The following is a 5,082-nucleotide window of genomic DNA, read 5'->3' as shown; positions in this document are numbered from 1 at the left end:
AACCCATCATTCGATCCCTCAACAACAGTCATAACCTCAACACCAGTTTGGGTGAGATTGCCAAACCTACCCTTGCATCTCTGGAATTTTTCTTCGCTAAAATCCATTGGAAATGCAATTGGGAAATTTTGCTGCAGGTGCCCAGAAACAAAGGAATATGCCAGAACCACCTATGCACACATCTATGTGGAAATGGACTTCAGCGCCGGATTCCTAGCTGAAATACATCTAACAAGTAAAGGCTATGTGTGGAACCAGAAACTCGATTATGAAAGTGTCATCTTCAGATGTCGATCTTGCTTTGAGATAGGCCACCTAGCTAAAAACTTCCCAAAAGCTTCCCAGAAATATTCTGCTAGAAAAAATCACCACAGATCTACATGGTGGGAAGGAGCACAAAAATAACAGTACACTGTCATCAAAGAAGAATACTCTCAAGAAAACTCTGAATCACAAGAAATCGGGCAAGAAAGAAACAACTCTCAAGACAAGAAGGGGGAGAGCCCTGCCCAACAACAAAAGAGTGAACTCGACAACCCCTCAAGCATCAACAGTTATGAGGATTCGAATACTGCACAAAATAAATCTTCATTTAACAGCAAAGCAGATCTCTTAGACCAAACTTCTTGTTCGACTATCTTCAAAAGGACGAACACAATAGATCGCAAAGCTAAGACACCAATGTCCCAAGAACCAGAATAGATGAAGGAGATGCAAGATAAAGAACGTTGGAAGACCGTAGATAAAAAAAAGAAAGCTACAACATCAACCTCGCCAAGGAAGACGAGGAGCTAGACAATTAGAAGCTAAGAAAATTATAGGTCCGATAGACCAATTTGATCAGTGGACGTTAACCACCACCACCACCATCATCATCATAACAACCATTTTGTTAAAAAAAAATGACTAACAACAAGAAAATGGTACATTAATGAAAAATGAATTCACTCAATGCAACAATTCACTTGGATCACTACTTTAATAAATATAATTTCCAAATAAAAAAATGTTGAAAAATATAACAATCATTATATAAACAAATTTGGTTTGAAAGGTTGTTTCTCCACTCAATTTTGACACATGAGTTTGGTTAGACTAATTTGTATGCCATAGCATGAGTTTGGTTAGATTAATTTGTATCCCATGAGAACGTACTAATTTGTATGTTAATATAACTTAGTAAGAATGAAAAGTGAAACACGGATGAATGAAATACTAAGCGGAGATGTAATGAGACTAGAATGAGGATTTCTTATTCATCTAATACATTATAAGTATATATGATTAAACAGATTTGTAAAGTCCATTACAAATGTTATATTTATTTTTATGTATAATCTTTTCTATTTTGGCTTTCAAATTTATTTGACTTTTACAATAATATATCACTGTATATATATTTTTGATATAACTATTGAAGTTTTTTAAATAATTTAAAAATATACCATGAGGAAAATATTTTCAACTCTTAGGTATAAAACCAAATTTGTTGTCAATATCGGTTGAATTTATTCTTATACGCCCGATAATTAGTATTAGGTTCGGAGATGTATCTGCAATAGTCTCTGCGTTGCGAAGTTTACGTGGAATTCGATTATGGTTCATTTCTTCTGGACTATAACCAGTTGTGCTCTATAAGAGGTATGTCTGAACTAAAAATACAGCAATGTAGGCGAGCTAAGGTTTGCCATATCCTCTGGATAGATCACAAAACCATTAGACACAAACACAAGAGGCGTTAAAGATACCAGCAAGAAATAAGATGGCTTGGAAGTAGAGCATTTTACTGTAAACTGACACTATATCCGACTGTGTATTCATGGCCGGTTCCAATTGTATAGTGATATTTTTCCTCAATACGTTAAATAAGATTGATACAAGGGCAATAAGATTCAACAAGAAAATGATTTCAATTTTTAATATCATTATTTACGTAATACTTAATATCATGACTATTATCCATGGACCATAATTTTTTTTTTACCTACTAATAAATTTTCAATACCAAAAACAAAAGCCTTAGAATAATTGGGTGGTTAACAAACCTTGTTCAACAGCCGTACCGCCATCTCACAACCATGATCCATTTACATTGAAAAGACAGTAAAATCTGAATGGTTAACATCCCAAAACCATGTCCATAATATTCCTATAACAAAAAAATGTTTGTTAAATCAACTATTTTAACACATAGCTACAGCAGAAAGACAGTCAAATCCGTGTTTGTCAAACAGTTCACAGTCAGGACATCTTCTTTCACTTGTCAATGTGTAAGGTTTGCCTGCAATTTGTACAAACACGAAAATATATAAACTAGGTGTGTAAACATATTTTTCGAGTATTTCTGTAATGAATTTGGGAGCACTGTGCAGCGGACCTATTACAGTAAATATTGGATAAACAAGGGCTTCTCATGTCTTTTGAGACGTGGATTCACAGTTTTTTGAGAATTTTTATTTGCGACAATAAGAACATTTAGTAACAACTATGGGTTTTGTGGGTTTTGGTCTAAACAAGAGTGATTCCCAACATAGAGGACTTAAACTGATTCCCACCATAGAGTACTTAAAACTGAAAATAATTCATGGTATTTTCAAAACAATTCCGGCATTGAAATGATCTTATGGTGGATGTGAAAGCAAAAAGATTGTACAAAGACAAATGGAAATGGTGGTGACATTATCTTCCTGTACAAATCCTTGTGTACGTAACCACAACCAGTGACTAGACTAGTCAATACGCAGCGCAGAGGAATTTCACGTTTGCTTGCCATGTTTATGTACACCTTTGTACGTTCAAGTTTCTTTACATTGCACGGGCAGCACTTATAGTATTACTGGTTGGTTTATAGGGGGCGGTGGGACTGTTTTTTTAACTGTGGGACTGTTTTTTTAACTATGTACAGAGAGCTGAAGTCAATGTATGGATTAAATAAATAAAAAGGTTAACTACGTAACTCAAATCTGTGTTGGAGAGGCCGTTTTAGGGTTGGCACGAGGATTGTAAATGCGCCTTAGTTTGATAATTATAAATGAAAGATCAACGTAAAAGACCTGAGAATCCTCAAATGTTAAGGGTAGCACCATGCAATAAGTCAATAAGCAGTAAATTGGCTTACTCTCTTTTGATCATTCTATTCTATTTTAATGTTCTAATGTAATTGATAATGTGACAACCCATTGAGCTCATGATTGTCTTAGTACATCATGTTTGATATTTGACTAAAAAATCTGATAATGCCATTTAAATTTAAATAACTACTATAGTAGCTTAGTGATTGAAAACGAAAAATGATTATATAGACTGTATGTTTCCACAGTAACTCTAAATTTAGGTGTCAGAGAGAATCATAGGGCACATAACATAAAAGTTCATGGGATCTCTGTTGCTTAAAAAAAACTATATTCGATTTAGATTGCAGTAATGTGAGGTAATAGTGCTTATGGAAAACTATAATGGACGAAAATTTACAGTTGAAACTGCTTGTCATCTCTCTATTTTACTGTTAAATCAGTAGTCTGGCGATAAAATGGAAGACACTTTGAAGAATAGATCCATAGAAATGTGCAGTTTAACGTAACAACATAAGGAGAAGATCTTCATAAATCTGTAATATTCATCACAACCTCATATTGCTCACCCTACTGAGTTACAGTGATGTGGATCGTATTATGGTTTCCTGTTAAACTATATACACCAATATTATGTTTCCATTATGGATTAGATCATAATGTCAGGAAATTCCAATGTAATGTTTTATGCTTCCAACTTGAAATCACACTCCCCCTCCCCCAAAAAATAAAAAGACAAGTATCCTGGTTTAGGTTAACCATTAAGTCCTCCTAAAGGCTAAACAAGGTTTTAGAGATGTAGAGGGTATATAAGTTTATAAATCGGATTGATGCAATAGCTATGCAAAAACCATGAGTCTGAAAGTGATTAGGATCATGGAAACTAAGAAATTTCATTCCCTTCCTTCATCCTGTAGGGATTCTGAATTGCATAAGCAAAATTACACATCTATATATTCAATGAAGTCAGTTAATACTCTACTATTACTAGGTTTTCTGCAACAGACAAACTTAAAGTAACGATTAATTGGTAAAGCTCCACACATGTCTGATGCATTGCTAAAACTCCAGGCACATCTGAAACTTTATAGAAACGTATAAAGAAAATGCATTAATATATGTAACTGATGCATTGTTCATGCCATTACAGTATATAATAGCTTAAACCTGCGTCGCAGCAAACCAGATCATAACATATCATAGTGAACTACCTTCTTACCAGCTTAGATGAATCCCTCAAGAGCGAATCAGATCCACCGTAATGTTCATTGCTGGAACCACCATGAGCTGAAACTTTGAACGCATCTCTTACATCTGTGTATACCATTATTATATAGTATGTATATGTATCTTCCACAATAACGCAATAATCCTAACCCTAAGTCGGACCATCTCACTTGATTCCCCACAGTGTAATCTTGCTCTCTTGATTTTACTATGTTTGGCATAACTGATCCTAAGATCAAGAGAGGAAAGTGTTTAAATTGACAAGAAAAAATAAATGAAAAATCATATCTGATCTATAGATATATAGTATATACCTCTGGACTTGCGAACATCTCCGAGATGAGCAAATCTGAGGGCATATCATGGAAATATGACTCGCAGCAGCACAAAAACATGCAAAATATATGATTCGATTTAGGTTCTGAGCTACAGAAAATTAAGCACATCAGCTGCGAGTAAATACTTATGCCCAATTTAGCTTTAGGTAGGGAAGTCCCCGTTGGCCTGCGCACAATATTCGATATTACTGAAACGAGGTTCTTTCCGTTTCTGTACTAGTGGACTGATATACGGCTCGATCATTGTCTTTGGCACGCCTGCAATGAAAGCCGTCGGAGAAATGAGTGCCGTCAGAGGAATAAAATGTGTCACATGCAAACTTATCATGACGCCGCTGAAATACTGCGTTTGGAGATCATTGCATCCGGAAATTAGCTTCATTGGGACGAATCCAGAAATTTCACACGATTGCCTAGGGCTTTTAGGGTTCGATGAAACTGATCCG

General features: G+C 35.2%; 1 long non-coding RNA gene across 1 annotated transcript; it reads right to left on the bottom strand.

The window, feature by feature from the left end:
• Window positions 1-4,131: 4,131 nt before the first annotated feature.
• Window positions 4,132-4,777, bottom strand: LOC149174591 (uncharacterized). The gene is made up of 2 exons (XR_016258505.1): window positions 4,613-4,777; window positions 4,132-4,385 (listed from the first exon to the last, which is right to left on the bottom strand). It is a non-coding gene; the product is annotated as an uncharacterized LOC149174591 (long non-coding RNA).
• Between the last annotated feature and the right edge of the window lie 305 nt (window positions 4,778-5,082).

This window comes from Pinus tabuliformis, chromosome 4_1 (genome assembly GCF_031772625.1).
Source record: "Pinus tabuliformis cultivar Carrire ecotype Pingquan chromosome 4_1, CPIR1, whole genome shotgun sequence".
NCBI lineage: Eukaryota > Viridiplantae > Streptophyta > Pinopsida > Pinales > Pinaceae > Pinus > Pinus tabuliformis.
This window is presented reverse-complemented; position numbering and strand designations above follow the sequence as displayed.